The 26,113-nt window shown below is 42.4% G+C and overlaps 1 protein-coding gene across 4 annotated transcripts in view; it reads right to left on the reverse strand.

Annotated features, from left to right (window-relative positions):
- The window catches only part of LOC122419206 (SH3 and multiple ankyrin repeat domains protein 3), a 180,320-nt gene that overhangs the window by 128,919 nt on the left and 25,288 nt on the right, over positions 1–26,113 (reverse strand). The window lies entirely within an intron of this gene.

Genomic DNA, 26,113 nt, shown 5'->3' on the forward strand with positions numbered 1-26,113 from the left:
AGACGCGATACTTGTGTTAGAGGTAAATATTATAAATACGGTTATATAATCGGGGAATAATCGCGAGGATACGTTGCAAGTAAAACGCGCGTGCCCCTCATCATTGCACAGCGCGATATGTGTAACGATGTATGTGCAGAAATACTATTAGTCGCGCGGAGCAAATGTCTCTCGCATTCGAGAGGAAACTCGCAGGGTAAGAGGGCCCTGCCCGATAAGGTCATTTGTATCTCATGCTGAATGCATTCGCTCGACGATCCGTTCGATCAGCGAGTGCGAAAGAAACGAGAAATAGGAAGGAGAGAAAGGGAGAGTGAGAGAGAGAGAGAGAGAGAGAGCAGGGAACACGATTAATCGCAACGAGTTACTTCTGACCGCGCGCAATGTCCGTTCCCCTCTGCTACAGAGCCCGTAGTAAAATCAACCGTGAAAGCATTTTCATACGCAAATGTATTCGTGAATATTTAGCTGAGTGAATAAAAACTGAAGGGCGGAGTCACGCGATACGAGGATCATCCCGGCTTCCGAGTTTATGGATCTGAGTTGATTGAAAACAATGAGGAAAGAAAAAAAAGGGGGGAAAAAAACAGAAGAAAAGAATTTTCATTTGCTGAAATACTTTTTTGTAATTTCGATGAAAACTGTATAAAAAATGTTTTGTTTTGTTTTAAAGATTTTTTTACTAAATCGGAGTTTTATTCGAGAAATTGTTGCGCCCGGACAGCCTGTATGCGCCCGTTCGACACCTCGCTACGTTTTTAATATTCGATTTTCCATCTCTCCACACCTTTTCCCGTATCGAAGAGAGCCTGCAGTTGAATCTCTCGCGATGCATTGAATTCGAAAGCGTGAACTGTGCGGTACGAAGCGGAAGGCGTATAAAGACGGCGTGTAGGTATCTCTATTCACCGGGTATTAGAACGTGTTCGATTGCACAAAGAGAGTAGTGGAAAATGGCGAGAGTAAAAACAGACGATAAACTTGAGAAATGTCCTTCCGCCGATAATTAATCGATTGTGCGGTGACAAATGTTTCGTCAATTATGCCCTCCACGGCGTTTCAGGAGGTTCTATTAACAGGAAATTTGACAATTGTATGGAAGGGATCACAGGAAAGTACTGAAAAAGTATGACGCTGAAGTTTACAACGTCCAAGTCCCACGAAATGATCTAAAACTTTCCAATAATTCCAGTAATTCTCCAATTTCATTCCCTGCTGAATTTGCCTAGTTTTTCAAACACCGATGCTTCGTGAAATAAAAATTGGTGAATTACAAATGTTTCCCCCCCCCCCCCATTTATTTCGTTGTATTCCAACGTTGCAAACTTCAGTGTCGTGAAAAAGTCTCATTCGATGATTCACGAGGGTTACAAAACTGTGGCAAAGGGTAAAAAAAGTATGCAAACACCGCGAACACGAATATTTGTTTAAGCGAAACGAAATCTGATTAATTCTGCCTCACGATTCACCGACTCATTTGAGAGTAAAAAAGGAAGAAGAAAAGCAAAAAAAAAAAAGAATGCTCGAGAGAAAGAAATCTCATAAATTATCGAGAGTTTGTATCTTTAGCTTCGGCTTATATATTATCGCTTCGTTAATGAGCTAATGAGTATTTTGCTCGGATCTTATGGTGAAATTATACAAGGGTCTCTCTCTCTCTCTCTCTCTCTCTCTCTCTCTCTCTCTCTCTCTCTCTCGTGAGGCGATCTGATGAAGGGAGGATAGTATAATATAAGCGGATTTAACACGTGTATTTTTCGGCTTCGAGAGATAAAACGCCGAGGAATGAAGAGTGAAAGGCGGGGAGTTTTGTCCAGGTATGCCGAGAGAGACTCGAAAGAGTCTCGACTGTGTTGAGGTTCCCGTTGATCGGAAGCGCGCATCGAGAGCGAAATGGAATCTCCGCATTGGACTGCTCTCGGAATCCTCTCTCTTTCTTTCGGTCTTGGCGCCTTTCTTTCGATCGCTAATTGATCGAACGTTCGTACATGCTCGTTAGCATGGGACTATAATTACGAAGGACACGCTATTTTTTTGTTTTTTAATTTTTTTTTTTTTTTTTTTCACTTATTCATTTACGTGTACGTACATACCGGGTAATTGCGTCTCAAATGCACGCTCGTTTCGCGACTCGCCAGACTTTTCGAGACCCTCGAAGCGAGTCTTATTCAATCCCTCGCCCCCGCCCTCCTTTCGCCTTTTCTCTGTGTTTTCCTACACTCAACTTCAACACGCGCCCGCGTCTCTTATTCATTCGGTCGTGACCAACAAGGGGCGAGCGTCGGTGCATGACTTAATTCGCAAACTTTTCAACGAGTACGCTCCGCGACGATCCCGACCACGTGCTGCTAACTTTTCGAGAGTCACGCGATTATTTGTACTCACCGTACACACTTTACTCACTGATCCTCAAATCCGTCGTATCGTTCGGCTGTCAAGCTGCGTATGAAACCGTCCTTCTCTCTGTTACGTTTCAATATTGTGAGTTTTCAAAATGTATAAACACTTTTTGAAAAAGTTTGAGTGACTCTGAGGACCAAATTAATCGTTAAAGACTCGATCTATCGTGAATTGCGAGCAACAACGATAGAATTTTGGACAACTCTCATGACGCTGAAGTTTCTAACGTTGGAGCCCAACGAAATGATCGAAAAAAACTTTCCAATAATTCCAGTATTTCTCCTATTTTGTTCCCTGCCAAATTTGCGATTCGTAGTTTTTCAAGTTGCACCAACGATTCGTGAAATAAATAATTGGTGAATTAAAAACGTTTTTTTCGTTCATTTCGTTGGACTCCAACGTTGGAAACTTCAGCGTCGTCAACTCTCACGAATAGAACAATTTTTAGTTGTACGAACAACTTGAGCAGTTTAAGGACGTTGGGCGAGCATCAATGTTTTTCTTATTACCTCGACTTGACGTTTCATGCTCTTTACATCGAGTATAATTAGAGGACGACGCGCTCACAGTTTTATCTTTCGAAAGCGATCGCATCGAGTTCGGGTTCCGATTGAGCCTGTTGATGGGAAAACTCGTTACTAATTGACGCCACTCGGAAGCACATTGGAATAAAGTAGTTCATAATCATTCCCCTTTGGCTAGTAGTAACGAACAAATTTTTCAGCAGTCGTTCCGCGGAGGATCGAGTATTTATCTCAATGAATTTTCGAGCTAATGGAAATGGCGAGCTAAGAAATTGGAATAAAAAACTTGAATCGTGGCATGAAGAAATGAGCTGGAGGAAAAAATTCTTCCTTTTTTCTCGACGATATTTTTCGATATGAAAAGCACTCAGGGGCTCGTACGCTTTCCACTCGAATAATTGCAATTCAATGTTGCACGAGTATGTGACATATTTGTATTTAAAAGGCTCGCTGTACTCTCACCTTCTTCACTTTTCTTTCTTTCATTGTCTCAATGTCCTCGAGGCGATTAACGAAACTCGGTACAGTGGAAGGTTGAAAGAGAGGCGAGGAGCTTCCGTTGCCCGCGTTCATTCGAGCCACACAAATTTATTAGCTTGTGAACGTGAAGTGTATTTCACGCTCGAAGCTTCTCGCGCGTATTTGCGAGTACAATTAGCTGGAGCCTGTGATTGAAGTTTTCTATGCATATTCATAAGACGTTGAAGTCCGCACCGCGTTGCAGCGGTGCATTTGAATTTCCTTTCGTTTAACGCGCGCCCCAATTTTTTGCCTCCATAGCAGAAGCATATTACTTGGAAAAGTGTTCACTTCATCAGTCAAACTCAAATTATTAATCGACTACAAAGTTGGAGCATAAATTGGAAAAAAAGGAACATTTTTCCCTGCATTTCCTCGGAGAAAATTCCACTCGACGAAAAACATTTCTCATACCAAGTTGAGAAGTAGAACGGTGTACAAAATTTGTCAAAGCGAGGAGAGCAGTCCCATGTCTGCAAATTTGCATGCACACATATATTTACGTTGGAAGATAATGCGTGTAAGCGACGTCGGAGAGAAGCGTACAACTCTTGGGATGCACGCCCAACAACTTGGATTGACTGAGTGACTGATTATAGCTAACTTGTCTTCCTTTCTGTCTCGGTTTGTCTCCTCTCCGCGCTCGATCTTTCTCTTTCGCTATCGACGTCTTCCTCTTTCTTCAGTAGCTTTCTCTTTTTTTCCGTGCCTCTTCGTTCCATTTTTTTCCGTGGTCCCTTTCTTCCGTTTTTCCTTGTAGCTCTCGAAGCTCACTGCATTCATTAAAGAGAGTTGCGGGCACCTATGCCTATTATTCTCCCTGTCGTGGAGCTCGATGCGTCTACTTTTTCTCCGGTTGTTAAATCACAATACATTCATGAATATGGACTGCAGGGCGAACCGGCATGAAATGTTGATAATTTATTCAAACATTACTGTTTACGTTCGGCTGTTCTTCTCTGTGAAAGTGCATTTGAAAGTATTTCCAAGATTATTTTCATTCGGGTGGAAATGTAAAATTTCTCCAATTTACGTGTGTCTTGTTTTCAAGCATAAAATAAGATTCGCCTTGAGCAGGGTGTCGACTCGTCCATGAAAATATAAGCGCGAGGCCGAGCAGGGAATAATTTTTACCCGCGATCGGAAAACTGTTCGAGTTCTGCTCGTAGATATCGTTAAACACAAAATTATAATCCATATAAATGCATTTTCTATTTCTCGTAATGCTGCGAAGCTGTCGTACGCTCGCTCCTGCGGTATTATCGCGCACTCGCCCTCTTCACGAGATACTTCAAGAGGGCAATGTCGCGTGGCTGGTTTTGCTCTCCGACCAAGAGAAGGGAGCCGAGGGATGTCGAGGCCGTTATCCTCTAGGAAACGAATAAATTGGAGTAAATTCTTATCAAAGACTGGTTTCGAGAGTCTCTCGTTCAAAGTAAAACATACGCACGTGTGTGTGTGTGTGTGTGCGCGCGCGTGTGACAGAGAGCATGAGAGAGATGGAGAGAAAATTGAAGGAAGGAGCGAAGGGGGCGAGGAGGGGGGGGGGGGGAAGACAGACAAATAAAGAGAGAATATTGCCAAAAAAAAAAGAGCAAGGGGATATAAAACAGAGCACGGAATAATAACAGAAGTGCAGCACACACAGCGAGGGAAGAAAAAGGTGTGGGGAGCAGAAAGAGAGAGAGAGAACAAACGCAAACGTGTTAATCGAAAGCTATACGAATTTACGACTGAGAGAACGTGTACTCGGGCGCAGAGAGCTCGCTCAGTGAGAGTCTGTTCAGCGACGAGGTCCATATGAGACATTTCTCTCTTTCTTTCTGTTCCACTCTCTCTCTCTCTCTCTCTCTCTCTCTCTCTCTCTCTCTCTCTCTCTCTCTCTCTCTCTCTCTCTCTCTCTCTCTCTCTCTCTCTCGCTCTCGCTCTTGTTCACGCCTGACAGCTATATTTTTTCCAAACGTGCCAGATGTCTCTCTTCCTTTTGCCGAACACATGTCCAATTTTTCTCGTTTCACGGTACGCAAGAAGGTCGATGTATGCAAAAATAATTGATATACGCATATCCGCGGACTTTTAAATCAACAAAAAAACATGGATTGGACGATACCGCGGAGCATAAATCGACGGGAATTCATTAAAACGGTACCAATTCGACGAAAACGTACGAGGAAAAATTCGATCGATCTTTGACTGGACGAAATTGAATATCTGTTCTGAGAATCGCCATCAACAAGAGCCTCTTTTATACGTTTTCTTGGGAAATTTTTATTTTTCATTTTTACCTATACGTTCATGTTCCAGTCACAAAGCCCCAACTGCGATAGAATTTTTTTGAAATGAATTTCTAATGAAAATGAAAATAATTTGACAAAGCTGTAACTGAATCGAGCGCGTCGAGCTGCGGGCTTCGAATTAAGCGCAAACACGAAATCATCCGATAATAGAGCCAATGCAACGAAGCTCAATTTTGAAGGCTCCTCGAGTTTTTTTTCCAATGATTTGTATGCGTAATTTGATTTTATTATCTTGTAATCCCACATGAAAGATCAGAAATGAGATAGTTGGAATAGTTTATTTCGCCAATTTCCGGCAGTCCGTTGTCCAATCTCGAGAAACCAACGTGTCGCGCCCTGCGCGATGATATTAATCGACGAGAACGTGCGTTCAGATACGTATCAGAGAACATTGACATAACGCCGGAAATTACCATAATCGATCAGTCAGCGCAACAGCGAAATGCTTTCAATGGCCCATCAAGAAAGCGTTACGGCGCGAGCCCGCTGGACCGACGAATCCGCTATTTATTCGAAGCCATATTTACGTAACAATTCGTTATTACTCACCATTTTCAACCAATTCATTCATAAATTTAACTTTTCGAGCGATTCTCCACGATAACATTCGTTAGGACCTGCTACCATTGGATCCACACAGTTCAAATTGCCAATCAGAAAACAACGAAAAGCAAGAGTACAAAATTAGTGAAAGTGACAATAAATTTTTTATTATTAATTGCACATTAAATTAAACACAAATTTATACATTTCGAATTTGAAAATTCATTCCGTCGCGTCGATTCATGGAAAAATAACAATGGAAAATTAAATAATTTTACGTCTCGCACAATAATTGTAATACGAAAATACAATTACATGAAACAAATGTAAAAACCTTCGATGCCAAACATTCGTAAACATTTGGAGGAGAAAAAATACATAGAAGTTTCAATTGCGCGAATCACCGCGAGACACGAGCAACAAGTGTGACTGGAATTTCCCTATAAAAACTTATTTCATTCCAAAAATGAAATTTTCATTCCATAATTTTGAATCATTCGTCAATTTTGATTGTACACTTTCGATGGATGGATCTTAAAAGTATTTCGAATACAAAATGGTTTTTTGACTTGTCATGTGTTATGAGACGAGTACAGACGTCGTTGCTACAAATACAAACAATAAAATTCTTCGCTCGGATCGTAGATTAACTTAAAACGTTTCTGCACTAGTATCAACGCTCAAGTAATTCGCCGCCCATTTTTCCACTGGCTAATCTCCGGATGCGGGTGTGTATGAAAAGAGTGTGTGTGTGATGATTTTTCGTTGCAGGAAATACCATTAAGGCACATCACTCCACAACCTCCGCGAGCAAGACGTCGAGAATCTGGGAAGAAATCGTCGTCGAGACCGCGAAGATTTTTTTATAAAAATTCTAGGTGCTTTGCGACTTAATGGCAGCCCCATGCAACGTATTGAATATCCTCCTGTGCATGCCCGACTTCCGGCGAAAAAGATAGTGGCATTGTTGATCGATAGCTTCCAACGAGCGTCCGTAAACGTGGGTTAATGCGAAACGAACAGAGAAAAGAAAAACAAATATTTCATTGATTTATGAAATGTTGCGAGAGAGTAAAATCGTGTGAAAAATCGATCGAGAGTTTTTTCTCTTCGTTGTTGGGAGGCGGAAAAAATCAAGCGTCAGTATCCCCGAAGCTAGGAGCGAAGGATTAATGGTAAGAGAGAAACATGCGAGCGAGGCACGACACAACGTGGACCAAGATAAGAATAGAAACAAGAAAGTGATGAAAGACCAGCGGACAGCGGGGACCGGGAACGGGGAAGGGGCAGCCAGAGAAGAAAAGATTCACGGGAGCTTCCGTCAAGAATGGCAAGATCGACATCCACGTATATACGTACAAAAGATAGCTGGAAGAAGAACGCTTGTCACCAACGGAATGAGAACGAGGAATAAAGAAACTTGACGATGGCGCGCAAAGTCGAGCGAAGCCCCATTGTTGCAAGTTCCGAGGGCAAAGTTTTACGGCAAGAGAAAAAAGGCGCCCGTTAAATAGAACGTGCTGAGTCGTATTTTCTGATGGAAGTGAGTCCCGGTTGCGCGGATGTCAAAAAATTCAAAAATAAACAAACTCGTTTTCATTAGAAATTGCGACGAGGGCGTAAAAATCTCAAAACATTTTCAAGTTTCTCATAAATTTTGTTATTTAACGAGAAATTGGAGAGCATTCGAATCAAAGTTAATTGTCAGAGTTTCATTAACTTTATACGATCGTTTATTAATAATCGAGCGAGTGAGAACAAAACGTATCGCTAAATTTGCACAGCATCCTGCGAGATTCTCTTATATCCCGATGCTCCTCGCTCTCCCTCCCTTGGAGAGCATTGATTGAGTATCCACGATCTATCAAATATTCCATTCGAGGAGTATACAAATTACACGCTGCGTGGGTTGAAGGGGAACAAACGGAAAACGAGAGTTGCACGAGTATTCGTGCCCCCCGCCCGCTGCCGCTCAGAGTTAATGAATAAAGTCACGAGAATTATTCAATACGTGCATATATACGATGCGAGAAAAGGAACGGGGGAGAAGCGCGATCGAAGAGTGTGCTCCTGTTGAAGCCAAAAGGATGTACGTGTGTATGCAAACGAAGAGGAGCGAAATGTTCGATTGAAAATATATTTATGTATGTACATGTAACACGTTCAATAAACGCGAGCTCGATTCCGCTGGCGCCGCGATGTCAAAGCGCGAAATTCCATGCGAGCGAACCGGCTCCTCAATAAACTCGATGTTTGTGCACGCGATAATTTCTGTGATCGTTTTCAATAATTTTCAAAAACTAATACGATTTAATGGATTTATAATTTTTAAATAATCACACGATTTTATTCACCGTTCCGAGGCGATCGAAAAGAAAACTCGTTTCTCCGCTCTTTCGTTGGAGCAAGACGAGCAATTATTTTCAATATGATTTGCAAACTCGACAAAAAAGTATTACGATTATTGTCGATATTACGACGTTTTTACGAAAAAAAGAAAAAGAAATAAATAGTCCCCATTTGACTGTATAATTGAGCGATCAAAGTGCTGATTTTCGTGCTCCAATCATGAAAGTACCGGAGTAAAAACACAAATGTATTTTCACCCAATAATTTGAACCCAGTTTTAATACGACTGGCAATAAAACGACGAGAAGCACGGACAGTCTTGTTAGTTTTATGCAGCTCAAACGAAAGTCAAAACACATTCGTAGCACACACAGAACGCGAAAAGTGGCAAAATGAAAAGGAACTATGAATTATTTCAGTGATATTATGATAATAAATTGGCAACTTTAGCAACGATATGAATGATCGTTGAAAAAAAATTGAGGCCACGAAATAAAAGAGAAAGGATCGGGGGAGAGGTGAAATAAAATAATTGGAGGATTAATGAAATCTATAAAACAAAAACGCGAAGGAAAAGAGGAAGTAAACGTCGTGTTACTGAAGGCAAATAATGAATTATTATATTCATGAAGGATGTATTACGAGGACGGGCAATTTCCTGTACCCCAATTATTATATACACGCACGCAAATGTGTGTGTCATTGAAAATGTAGCGTATTTGTATTGTGCATAAATTTGTATACGCGCCTAGTAATTTATAACGACAAGCCTTCTCGGTAATTAATGTTAAAAAAAAGTAGTGAAAGTGTATTTCAAAACGGTCAATTACACGGTGTAACCTGGTGGTGGAGGTTATAGAACGCTAAAAAATCTCGCGTATTTACGAGGGAATACCGCTTCGATCTTGTCCGCGAATTTAAGGATGCTGAACACACGAGAGATCGGGAGAGCGCACATTTTTCTTTGTTTTGCTGGGTTCGATATTAATTTTACGAGTCGGAAGCCTCGGGGCAGAGGCCTTCGAGGAGGGAACGACTGTTCGCTGCGTAGAGTTGATGCACGGATCGGAGAAAATAATTTGAAAAAAGTCGCTGTTTGTTTTACAGAGTGGAGACATTTTCAACCGCGTTGCTGTGGTACAGCCGACGAAAAATCACCCGTTTCCAGTATTTTCACCGATTACTGTTCATTCGTTGGGATCTTGATGGATACCTTAATGACAGTTGCCGATTTAATAACAGTGACGAAGCCAAAAACATCTCGAAAGTTTCCGAGCAACAGTCGAAAAAAGGGAATCGAAACGCTGCAGTTAAAGATTGGAGCAAAAATTTCTCCAAGTCCTCATCGAATGATCACGCGCCACCACAGACTGAGAAAAAAAGCGACAAAAAATTGTCAATTGCCCCACACCGGTTCAGGCCAGAAGATAATCGTGCTCAAAAGGAAATGCCTCTCATCATCGCAATTGCCGAGGCACGAGAGAAAAATAAAATTAGAAATAGAGAAGAAATAAAATATCGATTCGTAGGGCAAGACCAGCCACGCGAGGCTGGTCTTCGGGAGCGGAGCGAACGATCGCACACATGCGGTTAATTAGATCGCGAAAGCATTAGCGAGAGCAGATTCAGGCCTTGAGAGAGGCTCGCGAATATTGTGCGAGCGCAGGCAGCCGTATAAGATGTAACAAGACGTAACGTGCAATCTCCGGTAATAAGTGTAACTCCAAAGTGTTATTTCAACGGTCAGGGGTGTGCGGATTGCGTGTTACATTCGCAGCTTCTACCGCAGTCTCCTCCTGGACTCCAGACATTTATCCGAGAAGGCTCGCTCTGTATGTGTGGCACGAGTCACAAGTTTTTGCGAGGCGATCTGCTGCTCCGTGCACTCCGCTAAATCAACCATCTCGTTCGTGTGAACTTCGCTCAACAATCATTTCGAAAAAGAACATTCGGAAAAAAAACACACGCACACACCCATTCGAATTGTAATAGCCGACTTTAAATTTACTGCCCCGATAATGGAGCTACTTTGCATCAGAGAAAAACGTTTTTTTTGTTGTTTTTTTTTCATCTCTTCGAGAAACAGAGACACACCATTCGAGCGTGGGAACTCCGGACGATCCATTTTTCTTTTATTGCAGAAAAAATTGTTTAAAGTAACGATTGATTCGGTTGAAACAATAGTGAATACCAATTGGAAGGGGAGCAAAATTATTTTGCCATTTTTCATGTCAAAACACGAAGAATCTTGGAGCGATCGTATTTGAAAGTCATCACGCAGCTTGTGTCGCTGTAAATTAAACGAGATCGAGACTCCAAACGATAATTTGCTTCGCGCCATTGGATCGCAACTGGAAACTAAACGAAGTCGAAATGATTTTATGACGTTGGGTGAATCGCAATGAGAAAAAATTCATTTCCTGGACTGGGAAAATCAGGAGACGAATCGTAATTTCTCGTAGAATCTTAACACGATCAGGTGTGCGATAACGGTAGCGAGGAAAGCGTAACACCGCGTAGGTTAGTTCGAAAGTGGGCTAATATAAAAATGAGGAATAAACGATGTTTGAGAAACTCGGTACGGCGTGTGTGCTCCCTCCGCCCCCTTTTGGCAACGGCAACGGGGCTTCGGAACAATATAATTACAACGAAATCAATCGAGCGTGAGAAAAATTCGCTCGTGCATGCCAAGAATTAAGACAATTGAGTTGCACGGATCGTAGGAGAGTTCGTGTGGCCCGAGATACATCGTACTCGGTATACAAACCAGGAAAAATTCCATAACGCTGCCAGCACATGCCTGCGGACTGTGCGGAATCCGCCGCGGTAGTCGCTAAAACCGTCCGAACTGATTCAACCGAGTCTTCGGGATACACACACGCGCGCGCACACACATCCACGGACGTGAACGCTCAGACGCTATGAAACAAGAACACAGGCAGCCGGACACGTTACAAAACACATAACGAGTGTGTACTCACACGTTCTACGTACGTATACGAAATAAAATGAGAAGGTGCAAGTTCTAACTCAGGCCAAGCAAAATTTCCCACGTATCACTGGGTCAGCGTATATCTTCCAGCACAAATGGCTTCTCCGCGCAGAGGTAGCTCTCGCCAGTCTCGTCGTCGAGCGGTAAATGCTTTTTAGAGTCTACGGGGCTGCACCATTAATTGAGAATTCCATCGTCTTAATTCGTTGTTATGAAAGCACACGAAAATATTGAAAAATGAACGAACGAAAATGATTTCGTGGGCGGAAAAACATTTCCCTTGTAAATCGTGTGATGAAATATTATCTTTTGGGAGCATAAAAATCTTGGAAATCTTGATAAATTTGTTGAAGTTACCGGAAGATTTAACGAATAAAATTGTTGCGAGCGCACCGATTGTTATTCGAGTGTGTGCAATTGAAATAAACTTTCGAAACAGCTCGTGAAAATCGAAAAAAAAAATTCAATTTTTTCTATCGCCGAAGTTCGACGCTCGCACCGAAATTTTACGTACTCAGCGAAACGCTGGCGCAAGAGATTTACAGTACTTTCCGATAGAAAAAACAACCGATGAGGAATCCGCAAGCGAGTACATTGACCGTGAACGCTGACAATGCGGACATGCAGGGTACTCGAAAACTATAATGTCAGGCATCAGCGCAGCGAGAGCTTCTTCGTTTTCTCGCATGGAAAAAAACCTCACGAACCAGCTCGATTCCTCACGAATGATTTTCAGTGATCCAATTGCTTGAAATTTCGCGATTAAACGGCCTCGAGTCTCGCCTCAATTAAAACGTCGAATCTCTCTACAAACGACGGACTTCGCAAACTTACGAAAATTATTGACTTTACAACGAAACGTGCGGACACGAAAGAATCTCCGAAAAGGTCGTACCTACGACAAATGTCGAGAGGAATAAAAAATTTCTCTCATTGCATAAACATTTTCGTCGTGCCTTGCGCAATCCGTCGTCCCTCACGGGCCCAATGAAATCCTTTGATACAGTTACGTCAAATGTCATTTTTATGACCCTGAAATTTCCAACGTTGGAGTCCAACGAAACGATCGAAAAAAACTCTCCAATAATTCCAGTAATTCTCCTATTTTGTTCTCTGCCAAATTTGCGATTCGTAGTTTTGCAAGCTGCACCAACGATTCGTGAAATAAAAAATTGGTCTATTACAAACGTTTTTTTCGTTCATTTCGTTGGACTCCAACGTTGTAAACTTCAGCGTCGTTCATTTTTCTCATAACCCACGCGCCCAAATCTCGCTTTTATTACATTTTCGAATCAAAGTCAATAACTTTTATATAAGAATTGGTGAGTGTGAAATTATCGTTCCAATAAATGATTGTTCGAGCCATCGATTTACCAGTTGGTAAAAAGAAATATCAACGAACGGGACCGACTCGTGTGAAGAAGTCGAGAAAGGAGAGCGGAGTGGGGACGAAGCAGGGACGAGTGGGGGAAGACAGGCGCGCATTGCACACTCGGTGTTCAATTGTCGTACTCGATAAAAAGCTGCTCGACAGGTGCGTGTAAACGTGCGACAGTTATTCAATAATATATGTACGTGACATCAGAGAACCAAGCTGAATGAGATACATGCGCACAGCAGAGAGGAAATGCAGACACACTTTGAAGAGCCACGAGGAAAGGGAGAAGCGGGGGAGGCGACGGAGGATAGAATGGAAGGAAAAGAGGGAAAGAAAAAAATTATTCGCATATATACAAGAGAACAAGAGAAAAGTGTGGTTCGATTCTCGCGTCATTGGAAGCTACAAAAATGCTGTTGCTATTGTCTCCGTACACACATTCGTGCGTGTGTGTGTGTGTGTACGTGGAACGAGGAGAAAGAGAGCACACCGTCTGTCCGTGCAGACTTTCATAACACTGTTTCATCGTATAATCCAGCTGTTTCGACAGAAATTAAATTTATCCGTAACATTAACGTACGCAATTTCACATCAAGCTGCGACCTAACGCTACACTATTTTCTGGACTCCGAAATTATACTGACGCTATGCGAAGAATGTATAAATCGTAAAACTCGTTTGACGCGATTAGACGCGGTGAGAGAGCAGAAAGGGGAACTGTAACATCGGCATGGAACGACTACGAAATTCCTCTTTCAAATGGCTTTTCTCTCGTCAATATTTTCTTCATTTAAATATGACTTTTCTACTTTCTATGTCACTCTTACTAGCTTACTCGATCTCGATCAGGAAGGAGAGTTACAAAAAATCAACGCTGTCGCGCTCACTTTGGAGAATCCACCGATCCACGATCCTTTCCAATTCTCACTCCAAAAACTCATCACATTTTTATTGAGAGGTTACGATAGCAGAGAAGTTTAAGAGAGCAGAAAAATTGTGTTACAAACGAGGCATTTTCGCAGCTCACTTTGATTCGTGGAAACGATCATTGATATTTTAATCGAATCTTCGACCGACACTTCTCCAATGCACTAAAAATTGTTCTGGAATGATCGAATAAATCTATAAAATGAATTAGCCACACCGTAAAACAAAAGTAGTCGGTGGCTGTTCGGACTTTCACTTTTCAATGGCTTTGATCCCCAACGATAATGCCTCGTATTATTATTCGCTGTGCGCACACATTGCTACGTATCGGTGATATGAAAAGCGATGCTGTAATGATCATGAGATTCTCGACTTCAATAGCCAGCACCGAATTACGAGGGCGATCAGTAAATATTGCTCGACGAGTGCGGCGGACTTGAAAGGATCCTCGATTTTAAGTTTCCTTCTTTTTGCCCTCCACCTGTTCCGAGTCTGCACCGGTGTGAACGCGCTCGTTTTGAAGGAGCGCAATATCGAATGGGGAAAAAATCGAGGAAGAATAGAACACGGGAAGATGCGAGGCGAGAGGAGGTGCGAGAGCACGGCGTCTCGCTCCCGCAAACATTTTCCCTTCCGACCTTAGCGCGAACTGCGAGAGGCCGAGAGACGCAGGGCACGAAGCATGTTCACGCAGAGCGAAAAGGATGTTTCGTGAAAAGATAAAAATGTCGAGAGAAGAGAAAGAAGGAGAAGAAGAAGCGAGAGAAAAACGACGAAACGGAAAGTCCGGGCGTATTAGTAGGGCATCTCTCGCTGGCGTCTGAGCGAAGAATATACGCCGACGATCCATCGATCTTTTCCCTTTCTCTTGTCAGTCCCCCGAGTGACCATTGAAAAGTGAGACTTCGAGTGAACAACGTACCGCGGTCCCGAGTGTGTGATGGAGCGACGAGAACGAGAGTGAAAGATTTCGAGCGACTGACGGAGAGCACCACGCGGATTAAAGTATCGCTTTTTATTCGCTCGATTCAAATTCATGTTATTACTTCGATCAGCTTCAACAGCCACTTTGTATACAACCGAACTTCACTTGGATTTTTACAAAATTCATCACCGAATGGAACGTTCTGGTCACACTTTGTTTCTATGTTTTCTACAAATTCTATTCTTTATTTTTACTGATCGTTTGTTAATTCTATCGCCGATCGCAATCCGTACCAGGTGCGAGCACTGATTTCGTCCTTTCCTGCAGGCCTTGACGTCACCGATTTTTTATTCCAATGTTATGAAAACTTCGTTATTGGCTCATTACGATCTAGAATATTTATCGACTTAAATTGGCAACGGCTCACTGTCCGAGGCGCGTTACTCTTTTCAAACGATAGTCCGACTCGCAAGACTGACAAATCCTTTTATAGATCCAATCGAGCATGGAGAAGCGGAATTTTTATTCGCGTATCCAACGAAGCAAAACTCTTGCGATTCATTCTCCATTCAAATCTTCTGTCCTCCTCAATCGAATGAATAATTCATCGAATTTCTCGACCAATATCAGCGTTACGTCGATGAATGATAGAAACAAAAAATGCGTGGGAGATTTCGGGCAATTCGTGAGAACAAAAATGCCGCTTTTATCTCAATACTTGTACGCTGCTATCGTATACAGATGCGAGAACCTGATCGAATGAATAATGAATGACAGAGGAGTTGGAGATCGATCGGCACACTCGTAAACCGCGATAATTATTGAATCCATTAAAAAGTGTTAAAAAACGTGCGTATTATTAACGAAAACGGAGCGGCAGGTTGAAGGAAAATTTGCATCGTTCCATGTACAGCGGACAGCGAAAAATCCATCGAAACCGCGGAAAGCCATGCGAATTGACAGCCCGAAATAACAAAACAGGAGAAAACACGAAGAATTGGTAACTCTCTCGACCGATTACAAAGAATTGAGAGAAAAAAATGTGACGAAAGCACCGTACCTCTAGAGAAGATGCTGAGTGCGTGGGGAACCTTCTCGCTATAAATGCGACGATGAACTGAAGTTGAGTTTTGCCTCTGGATGAAACTGAAGCTGCTTCGAGAGCGACGCAACCCTCATATCCCCGTAAACGTCCGCAACGACTTTTAGCTTACGCTAGCGTATGCATCTTTCTCTTTTTATCTTGACGTATTCGTCGAAGAGACCAACGAATCTCGTCTTCGATTTTACGCCCGAGAGTTGCCTGTATTCTCAAGCATCGTCAGCTCGTTAGACCAAAGAGCGATAAAGTCTACGCGGTTCAAACGAATAATAAGAGCCCAGAGAAAGAAAGAAGCGAAGAGCGAAATGATAGAGTTCCGAAAATGTAAATCGTGTGACGATAAGTGAAATGTGAGCGACGATAAACACACTTCATCGGAAGAACAACGAAGTCCGTATAGTCGCGATCAGTGGGACGAGAGGCGAGAAAAGAGACCCGATTGGCTCACTCTTGACGACGTTTATTTATTTTCAATTCTTTCGACGGAGCTCCCTCCCAGAGAGTACTCATGCTGGGGGGCGAAGAATAAACAATCCAATCGCTCTAGCTGAAGTATAAATTTCTTTGTACGAGTCGATTGGCCCACGAATATATGCGTGCACGAGAAAACCATATACAATTTTATTGCTTCCTGCGTGATAACGGTCGCTGGACAAACTTTAAATCCATTTACCAGGGGCATTAAATAATGTTTTTTTAATCCGACAGCTCATTGAAAATTCAAGTCAAAATATCAATCGGGGGAAAAGCACATCGTCAAGAATATCGGCACAGAAGCAGAAACAACGAAACCAATGATCGCGCCAAATTGATTATTCATTATAACAAAAAAATCGTTCAATTTATTCACGAAATTTGGTCAACGTCAAACCAAGTCCGGAATCCAAAAATTCTCCGACGACATTGAGTTCGTGCATCGAGATTCTGGATTTGAGTGAATAAATCGATAAAGAACGGGCACGGTTTTCCTTACTTTGTTAATAGGAACGTCACGAATATGCGTACGTCCGTTTGTGGTGGGGAGACTGAGGGTACGGAGTTGATTAGCTCGGCGAGGCTAATGGGAACTAACGGGTGATATAGTACAGGCTGAACCAAGAAGCTTCCTCGGCTATCTATGCCCCGAGCGAGAGAACCAAAGAGGGAGATGCAATCCGACTCTATACTTCTCAGAGTTTAGGTACCACATACACACGCTTTATAACAGTTCGCTTCTCTTTGTGTCTTCATACGTAGACACACAACGAATGCTTCGTGCGCTGTACGGAAAGACTCGATGATTGTGTAAACAGGAATTACACGTACGCACTCAAGAGATTTGTGATCTGCTCGTGACTCAAGAAGGTGCTCGGAGGAACTAGAATATTGTGAATTCATCGATCTCAGCTTGCAAAAATATTGAAAAAGCTATCGTTAGTCGGCTCCAAATGGAGGCTCGCGTTAAAAAATCGAACGATCAGCAACGTTTTCATTGAATCGTTGTCAAATTTTCGTCGAAGTCGACGATTCACGTTAGATTTTGAAAGGAACATTTTTCGAGAGTCTTTAAAACAGCCGATGGACACGTGATGGCCAAATGACAGGGCTCTTCATTTTTCTGTCTCGCGGAGTACGCGGGTTTCAAGGGTTTTTCTTGGGAAAAATCCTTGGAATAGACCGAAGGGGTGATCTCATAAAAAAACGAGGCCCTCGAGTGGACTCGGGCCTCTGGGGTCAGAGGATACGAGCGAAGACGAAAAACGGGCAGTCTTGCTTCACCGGACAAACCCTCGGGACCTTCCAACTTATTTTACTGATCAGAGTCTACTATCGTTTTGCTTCAAATCATATCTATCTTTGTATTTTCTCATTTACTAATAGAAGAGTGTACTGTTCGTAGACCGGATATATTTTCTTTTACCGTTTGAATAAATATTCCTCCTACAATTTTAGGAGTGAATATTTGATTATTCGAGTTCGTTATTCGTTTGCAAAGCTTCGTTCGTGGATTTTGAACTATTATCGAAATGACTCAAAGCAAAAGTGGATGGAAAAACATTTGTTTTCTTGCACACATCAACGTCGCATTGTACTTCGTTTTTGAGCTTGAAAATTTATGTTTTTTCTCCATTTTTTGCCTCAATTTGGTACGTTTCGATGGATCGTCAGAGTCTGATTTATGGCAGCCTGCATAACGCCTCGTACACGCTTACGTAGATCCGTGTGTCGCGAACACTTGGAAAGACTTAAGAGTGTAAACACTGTTGGAGTTCAGACTTACGAGTTGAGAAAGCTCGCGAACGGAAAGAAATGGAGTCCTCTAAACTCGAGGGTTCGTTTGTATTTGTGAGAGAGAAGGAAGTCTAGGATGTGAGACGAAAAACAGATAAAACGAGGGAGAAAGAGAGGAGGGGAGAAAAAGAAAGGGGAAAAGGAAAATAAAAAAGAGCGATAAGAGGCTGTGAGAAGAATTAAACTAAGAGGGCATGAGAATACGTGTCAGCACTGTGAGAAACATTTTTTAACGACGAGGCGAACGAGATGAGAAATAAATGGGTGGGGGAAGGAAAGTTGGAAAACAGGAAGGACCGCAGTACGAAAAATCATTGATTGCTCTACCGATCTACAAGTCATTTTATTTCAAATTTACCAACACTTGAAAACAAAACTGGACTGTTCGAAACAATGCAAACCTGGCCACGAGTTCCGTTGAATTATTCATGAAAATCTCAGTCGTATTGTCAGTTCCGATTTCCTGAACATGGAATGTGTTCGAGAAATTCGAAACCTACTCGATGCAAGATTTATTCAATCGAAATAAAACTTTACAGCACATTTGAATATTTTTTCCTCGACGTTGAAGAACCCCATTTCGTTGAACGCGACAAATAATCAATAAAAGTGTTTCACAAATAGAACAGTAATATAGAAGCATTTCGAAAATTACCGTGACGCAAAGGTTAACGAGCATTTTCAAATTCGTTCACGCAATTGAATGAATCGACATGGAAAAGTGAAGAAAAATAAAATTTCGAGAAATAAAAACCATTTTTTTCTTTATGGTTGTCAACAAAATTTTGAAAAACCTATTTCACCTCGCCCAGATCCCCATTCAACCTGGTACATGCCACACTTATATCCCCAAACGGGTGCACCGGAAGCTCGATTTTCATAAAGGAAAAATGAGTTTGTTGGTCCAAATACCATAATTTGAAGTCCACCGACAATGCAAACTGGTGCAAACGATGCAAATTCTACAATGGTTCGAGAAGAATCTTTCTCCCATTGAACCATTCCGAAAATCGATCTTGTCACGCAGTCTCGAGAGCGAATTACGTAGGTCAACGAGTCAGACTGTTTGGTTTATTGATTTTCATGCGTCTATGCTCTGCAATCTCGTCGTTCAGACACGTGTCAGCACGCGGATTTCTTTATTCGGGCGTGAAAATGCAGAAAAAAGTCCGAGGACGAAATTTTTAGAAACTTTTTAACAAGTGCAGCAGAATTTCGTTTGTGAGATCGTTTCGCTAATGTTGAAAGAAGAGTATTTCAAAATACTTGATAATTCACTGTAAAACTTCGCTGCCCCGAGTTTCCGGTAGCCGTAAAGTGTTTGCGGCAAGCGTTGAGAGCGGCCATTGAGTTTTCAGCAACTTTCGGCTCTTTTTTTATTCGAGACATTGTAGCAACAATGCTCTGGGTTATATGTGGGGATTGAGTATACACAATATGTAACGGGACACCGTAACTGACTATGCTGTTTGTGGACGGGTCCATTCACCGAGAGGATGCAAAGTAGAAATGTACATAATACGAGAAAAAAGAGTGAGAAGAATAGAAAGAGAAAGAAACGAAAACTGACGGTGGGGCAGAGATTAGGAGAAAGGATGAGAGGTAAAGTAGCCAGAGGGTGAGCATTTTTTCCTCAAAACATTTCAAGCTTGTGTGTCTCACTGGAAGGAAAAAAGCTTGCAAACGGGAAAAACCGGTCGGGCGAAGCGAACTTTCAATTACGACTTTCCTCAGACCGAACAAAATATCAAGTTACCTTCGTCATTACGATAAATCTACATTCGACATGAGCTCGAAGTGTCTGAACGTATTTCAGCAACGTTTCAACTTCAACGTTGCAGAAAATCTTCAAAAAATCATCCTGCGAGTACAGACGAGTTCACTCTGAAAACAGTCAAAGTGCTCAAAGTATCTCAGAAAATTTTTTCGACCCAGTACCGAACGGTATCGACCTCCGTAAAAGTTCGAAAAATTGCGCTAAAATTTCACCAAATAAAAACAAAATTGCTACGTTTTCAGACGACGTTGAAGTTTGCGACGTTGGAGTCCAACAAAATGAAGGAAAAAAACCATTTGTGATTCATTTTTTTTATTTCACGAATCGTCGACGTGCTTTGAAAATGACAAAAATGGCAAAGAAGAAAATTTTAGAGACTGGAATTATTCGACAGTTTATTTACGTCATCTCGTTGGACTCCGTCGTGTCGTAGCAAACTTCAGCGTAATTTTCAGTAGGAAGGTAATCGACTCGAAACAATGCAGACAAATACGAGAGTTAAAGGAAACATGGAAGCCTCAAAACTGCAATCGACCAAAGCACTCGTAGCCAGCAGCTCGACGTAACGTGTGCCAAGAGCCTCGGAGGGACCGTCCAAGAGAGAAGGAGAGAGGCAGCTCTTCTACTACGAGTAAAATAGCCACGTTTTCTGCGCGGTATGAAGGGATGGGATCCTCAGTCACAGAGTACTATCTCTGACACGCGAAGCCGAGCGAGTGGCTAAGTGCATTCGTTACACACGTGTGCCGGCTGGCTCTGTGTGCAAATAGCGGCGAGTTTGTGTGTGTCTGTTACTACCAACTATAGTAAAACTTAGTCCAGGAAGCCAGGGAACGTAAGTCGGGTATATACCGGAGTAAAGAGAGCCCCCTTCGAGTTGCGCGCTCGTTGCTAACGGTAATTCCTTTAGGTCTGTACCGCAACACACTCGCCCCTCGACCGGCTGGTCTTGAGCTACCCGGCGCATCGTGTGCCCTGCGAGTTGCTCACGGGACACAGCATCGGAGAACGAGGGCCGCGCGGGGCAAAAAACACGAGGATGTATACAGGGTGTCCCGGGGAATGTGATTCGTTTAGTGGGAATCCTAATCGAGGGCTGAACGAAAGAACGAACCGTCGATACTTGGATGACGAATCCCGATCGAGTTTTTCAAGATATTGAAGTCGCGAGAGCTCGACACCAGCACTGCAGCGTTTCGCAAAAGCTCGAACAATTCTTCAGACACTCGTCTACCCCGAGGCTCGAGTCGTGCAGCTAATCTCGAATCTGCAAACTCCAGTTCTCGGACACTTTGTATGCCGCCGCAGCTTGAAAAACAAATACGTAAACAAGTATAGAAAAGGCCAACAGCAGTGGAGTGAGGAGATGAGAGCCTGCTCGCACGTCCGTCAGTTCCACGGAGACCACGTTCTATCAGTCCGCGCTGGTCCATCCGCAATTTCTATACCACACGTTCCCGCATCCACATACTCGTACTTTCCTGCACACTTGCGTGCCATCGTTACGATGGAGAATGTGGAATATTTTAGTGATGGCGAGCCCACGGCGTGAATGCGCTTGAAAATTATCGGGAGATCTTTCGCATTCGTTTTGTGGAATATGAAAAATGAATTTTCACATACCCTTTGACAATTACTGAAGCGATCACCATCGGACTGTAGGATCGTCCAGTTAAAATCGCTCTATCGACCCCGTGGATAAGAAATCGAGTTTCAGTCTCAATCATATATTCACTTCTGCAATTCCAATGGCGCTGAAGTTTGCAGCGTCGGAGCCCAACGAAATGATGGAAAAAAACTCTCGCACAATTCCACTAAATCTCCAGTTTTACGACGCTGAAGTTTCCAACGTTGGAGTCCAACGAAATGAACGAAAAATACGTTCGTAATTCACCAATTTTTTATTTCACGACTCGTTGATGTAGCTTGAAAAACTACGAATTGCAAATTTGTCAGGGAACAAAATAGGAGAATTACTGGAATTATTGGAGAGTTTTTTTCGATCATTTCGTTGGACTCCAACGTTGGAAACTTCAGCGTCATCCAGTTTTGTACCCGGCCGAATTTGAATTTTGCAGTTTTTCAGCCCACACGAATGATTCGTGAAATAAATAATTCCACGAGATTGTTTCGACTACAAGAAATAATTGATAATTGAGAAAATATCGAGACGAACGAACTGTAAATCCTCTAGCCACAGAACCTTTTTAAAATAAACACATTTGAGTACTTGTGACGCAGGGAGACAGCATTACGCGTAAAGAATGTAAAAACTTTCGAAGGTTAGGAAGCGTGTCTAGCTTGTCACGTCGATAGAGAATCAATGAGCCCTCCGCAGCGTTTCGTTTCAACGAAGCATTCCACGTATGACTTTTCAAATGCATCATTTTTATAAGCCGTCTCTGAATAATCATAACCGCTCGGCTGAAATTCTGTAAGCATCGTACCGTAATCTAGAGGCATGAAATAGTTTGATCCGACGAGGAATGAAAGATGGTTGAATAACGGAAGCGTTTAAATTCCGTTTCTATACGATTCATCTCCAAACCGTTTTTTTTTTTATCCTCATTATTTTCCAACTCCGTTACATTTCGATTAATCGGTATTTGCCTCTACTTTCACTCACCGGCGATTATTATTTCGCGAGCGTAACTTTCAACATTGTAATTTAACAAAATCGGAAAGATTATTTACTCCGCGAGCCCGCGGCCACCTGGATACTTTCTTCTCGCGAAAATCGCATCACCTGGTATACGAATTTCAAATCGTACTCATAAAAATATACTTTTGCGCGTTGTTATGAAAGGGAAGGCAAAAAAATTAATGACCCACGCTCATATTATTTATAGAATTCGCCATAATCTATGGTTTACAGTGCCCATAGATTATTCTGCTTATTGCCATAGTGGTTTATTTAGTTACTTGTTTTTCACTTTCCATTGCAACGCATACGTCTGAACTAAAGTATTCAAAGTATTTAAAGCGAACGTATTATTGACTGCACTCAGTAATCATGCAGTCAAATGTCCATCGACGTAGGCAGCTGTAATTAAAATCTCTTACATTTTTGTACGCCGTAAAAGTGCAAAGTAACAAGTTCGAAGTGAAAAAAAAATTGATTCAAAAGGCATTTTTCAGGGTGCTTCAAACGAGAGAATTGCCAGCTCGAATGCAATTCGATTATAATTTAATTTACCTCCAGATCCCATGAAAATTATATTCATTCAATTAGTTTTTCAATATCGCCTCTTCGTTTATAATATTCTCAAGTATTTCCGACTTCGTTATGTGTTTTATTCGCTCGTAGTAATGAGGCAACCCCCACGTGTTTAAGTCCATGTACGGGGGAGCGAGCATTACGTGGCTCGCCGTTGTACTTATGATAATTGTTTATCCGGCTCTAGACCGGCTTTTCTTATCCGATGTTAATGCGTGTACGCAGTGTGCTTACAAGTTACGTGCCTTTCATACCGTTGTAAACTTAGCTTCATTCCCGTATTTACATTGCAGCATGGGTCTTTTGTTTCGAGAAGATTTATTTCCTTGAGTTCCACTCGGCAGATCATATGCTGGCGTATAATTCGTTATAAAAAATTTCTGAATCCACTTCTATTGTCCTCATCGAAGCATCAAGTAAGCTTCATCATTCTCAATTTCAAGTTTCCGCAGAGTCTTAGCGGTATGATTTCTTTTCGAATGACAATTCAAACGAATTCAAACAGTCTCGAAGCTTGTACGAGTCAAAGATTCCGAATTTATTGTATCTTTGAAAACGAACGATTCTCGTAACGCGTATAATTCGAGTTTCTGCGATGCTGTCAATTCCTCGTGAGACTGGACGTCGATTTTTCAATGAAAAGAAAAAAACGATTGCCAACACTGATCAGGCAGCAACAAGAATCCACTAAACAAAAGCCTAGCGAATAAAAAACATTGAAAAAACTCTCGACTGTGACACGTTGAAAAAGCATACTAAAAAGAGAGAAATTCAATTGATATTTCAAAAAAATGTCCGAAAAATCTACTTAAAAAAATTTTAGTTAATAAAAAGATTGTACGAGCTACATGAAATTCACAAATGCTACAATAATTACGATACAATTAAGCTGTAGTTGGGAAACGTAGCTAAATAAGAAAAAGAGACGTCTCTCAACTATGAGTTTCATGTAGCTTGTACAATCTTTTTGTAGTGACATTGTGGGCTTTTTTATAAGAAATGAGTCCAATAATTCTTCATTTATATGAAGAAAACAACAACACCAACTGTAATTAAATAATTTTCAAAAAAAGTATAACCTCCAGTAAATAAAACGTATTTGGAGTTACGAGCAAGCAACAACCATACGATGTTACTAAACGAAATAATGTTACTAATCGATGAGATTCAACAGTTTTTTTTTCATTATGCTTTGGTTTCGTGCGAAGGCCAGAATACATTGGACGACGTTCCAGAACGCTAAAATGCCGAGCATTAATGCAAACTAAAAAAAAGGTTGGACCGTCTTTTCGTCCTGATTTTTCGAACCCCGCTCAAAAGTACTCAATCGCGTCGCGATTCCCAATTTCCTTAATATCTCTCGCGTCCAAGTTTCCGCATAATTTGAGCCGCCATCGAGATCCAAGATTCGCTATAATTTCGTTCATAATCAAGATGTGCACGTTCCAAAGAGCGAAGAGTTTCGAATGCAGCTGATTCCATTTGCAACGATCGCTGCGTGATGATGCGGAGTGGCGCGTGACCGACGAAACCGTCCGTGTTCAGGACAAATCTGTGGTAAATCAGGCCGATTTTTAACCACGGCATCTGCCGAGTGGTTCTTGAATCGTGTGTCTTTCTCGTTTTTTCTCACCCGTATAGTCACTCGGCGATTCGCATCGCGCGGAAAGGGCGGTGCGAGTCTACGTACGCGTTGGCTTCTAGCAGCTCTCGCGCGTACATTTTGCCCCGGCTCTGGTTTCGCGATCCCGCGGTATGTGCTCGAACGAGGAAAGAGGCAGGATGTATCGGGCGTGCCGGGAGGAAAAGTAACAGTTACCTGCGAGCTCCCCCCCTCCCGCTCTCCGCGTCCCTCTCCGTAATTCGCCGTTTTCTTTCTCTTCTCGCCCAATGCGAATGCAGGCGCATGCACACGCTCGAGTACATTGATGCGTGTGTGCAAAAAGACGTCAACATATAAAATATACATTAAGCCGCCCACGTGGAGGGCACTCGGGGCTCCAGCGTTGTATCGAGTCGATTCCTACTCGCGATTGTCGCATTCAATGATCAATATACGTATGTAAACTGGTGCGCTATAACTTGTATATTTCACGCATGTATATCGCTGCCCATAATGAATAGATGGGCGACGATACCCTGTGCGGCGCGGTGCAACGATACGAGGCTCTCGTGCTACTCCGCAGCCCGCTGACTCGCTCTCTCGTTTTCCACCGTAAACGTAATTGTCGGAGGCTCCATTCTCGTTTCTTCGTTTCATTGACAGTTGATAAGAAGAAGGGGGAAGCCTGTGGGGCGTGTGTCCCCGCTCGCGGAACGGCACAAATAAGCCTCCGTTCGTGCGCGGAGCCTTCGAAAAACATCGTTTCGACGCTTACAGAGATGTACGCGCGCGTAATTGTTTCACCAGGAAGTGATAAAACCCGATGGGTGTAGACGCGAAAACGGAGGCGAAAGAGTGTACCGCAGTAAAAGGGCGGGTCGAAGCTACAAAACACCATCCTTGAATGGCGCTATTATGTTTGCTATAATTATAGGCTTTACGGGTCGTGCGAGTGAATGTCTGTGGAACGTTATTAATACTATTATTCAACATCATTGCTGTTTTTTTATATCGGGAGCGATTCTGTGCACGCCACGTGGTAATGATACACTTCGATAAAATCGAGAGAAACGGTGAGACGACGAGAAAAATTCTTGGTCAGGGACAGTGAGATTTGACGGGAGAATAAAATGAGTGGGAATTCTAGTGTTAGCAGGATGAGAGTCGAGTCTACGACGGAGAGTCAAGCATCGCTGGGAAAGAAGCTGAGCCATTTGCCGCGGCGACATGCGAACGTAGACATTATCGATTCCTTCGTACTTCCTTTCCGTCCATATGGAAAACGACAA

Source organism: Venturia canescens, chromosome 1 (genome assembly GCF_019457755.1).
Source record: "Venturia canescens isolate UGA chromosome 1, ASM1945775v1, whole genome shotgun sequence".
Classification (NCBI taxonomy): Eukaryota; Metazoa; Arthropoda; class Insecta; order Hymenoptera; family Ichneumonidae; genus Venturia; species Venturia canescens.